We start from the raw sequence: 2,044 nt of genomic DNA, 5'->3' as shown, positions 1-2,044 counted from the left end.
ATTTGTTGATTGGATTATTCTTACATCATTCATGCATATATCTGTGCAGTTTGATTAAAAGACCATCTGTGTGTTTTCAAGCATCCTCAAGCACAGAGGGGACAGAGACACAAACAACTAAAGTTAGTGTGCAATAAAATAATTGCTACAGTGTGGGTATGTATGCATTGGCATAAGAAAGCAATCACTTCCGCCTAAGAGTAAGGGGAGGCTTTGCAGAGGAGGGACATGTTCAAAGGAGACAACTTGGGAGAAAGAATTCTATACAAAGAACAACATGCACAGAGAAAGAAGCAAGAGAAACCAACTAATGTGCTAAAAATTGCAAGTACTTCCATGTTCCCAGAGCTTAACTGGGAGAAGGAGGTATTTTGTTGTTGTTGTAAGATTTTATTTATTATTTATTTGAGAGAGAGAGAGAGAGAGCCAGCAGGAACACAAGCAGGGGGAACTGCAGAGGAAAAGGGAGAAGTAGGCTCCCCGTTGAGCCAGAAGCCAGAGCTGGGGCTCCATCCCATCACCTGAGCTGAAAGCAGACATTCAACCAACTGAGCCACTGAGGCACATCGGAGAAGGAGGTTTTGATATTCACGAATTATTTTATTTATTTTAAATTTTTAAAAAGATTTTATTTATTTATTTGACAGAGAGAGATCACAAGTAGGCAGAGAGGCAGGCAGAGAGAGAGAGAGGGAAGCAGGCTCCCTGCTGAGCAGAGAGCCTTATGCAGGGCTCCATTCCAGGACCCTGAGATCATGACCTGAGCTGAAGGCAGAGGCTTAACCCACTGAGCCACCCAGGCACCCCAACAAATTATTTTAAAATGAAAAATATGAGGAGATAGCATTTTCCCTCTTTCCAAGGTAGGAAAATTCAACAGAAGATATTTGTTAAAAACCCTCAATGCCATCGTTAGAAATACAACCCAAGTTCCCGGGGTGCTAGTTTTATTTGGCATGGCAACCGTCCTAGTGTTCCTAATGCAGACAGCTTCTTTGTGGAATCCTTTATGCAGCAAAGTATTAAGCTAGTTTTCACCATCACAGACATAATTCTGATTCTCAGTTAATCTTCCGATCATTTCTTCTCCTTTACACTTTAATCTTCTTTCATATCAGTTGCTTTACTTTTTTGGTTTTGAAGGGAACAGTTCGAATCTTATTTTAAGGCGATGAACTGAGAATTAGGTAGAAAAATAGTTCTTGGAGTAGGTTCTGCAGTTTTTGAGCTCAGAAGTAATTGTTCCCAAGTAAATAATGTTAGCCCCTGATATGCAGTAATTAATTGAAAATAATATAATGCACAGTTCAATATTGGTTAACCTCTTTCCATTCAAAAAAAAGTTTGCAATTTGTCACTTAAAGATTTATTGAAATAATTTTATTTGTTTAAAATAAAAAGGGATAAGGAAAAAGACACACAAAAACCCCACGATTATTCCAGCACCTAGAAGAGAGTTAACACAGAGAAAATTATATATGCACAATGTTTTTCAGAAATTAATAGTACTGAATATGAATGTTCCTCTTACCCACCTCCATGGACTTCCCTTACAGTCTCTCTCCCAAGAGATGTACTTCTCCCATATTTCTTGTATCCTTTCAAAGAAACAAAAATTAAAATTTATGGCATACAGAGATCTTTTGACAATGTATATACGGCATTTTGTTACTCGATATTTTCCTTTTAAAAATAAAATCAATACTTAAGTATATTTATTGATATTTTTCCATACCACCTCATCCATTTTAATGGCTTCATAGTTCATTGTTTACATGAACCATTGTCTATCTAATTTGTCCCTTTAAACATCTTTAGTTTTGCTATTATAAGCAATGTGACAATGAATACTGTCTTAAAAACCCCTTTGTCCTCTTATAGGATTATAACAAATGCATTACTATGTCTAAAAGTAGAAAAACTGAATCCATGTGAATATATTAAATTTTTGATACCTATAGCCAAATTGGCCTCCAAAAAAAAGTACTGATTTACACTTCACCAGCAGAATATAAAAGTGCTTGTTTTCCCACACTGTTGGTAA

The sequence above is a fragment of the Enhydra lutris genome, unplaced genomic scaffold (assembly GCF_002288905.1).
Source record: "Enhydra lutris kenyoni isolate GAN:26980312 unplaced genomic scaffold, ASM228890v2 scaffoldscaffold2, whole genome shotgun sequence".
NCBI lineage: Eukaryota > Metazoa > Chordata > Mammalia > Carnivora > Mustelidae > Enhydra > Enhydra lutris.
The sequence above is the reverse complement of the archived record's forward strand: the minus strand, read 5'-3'. Positions refer to the sequence as shown.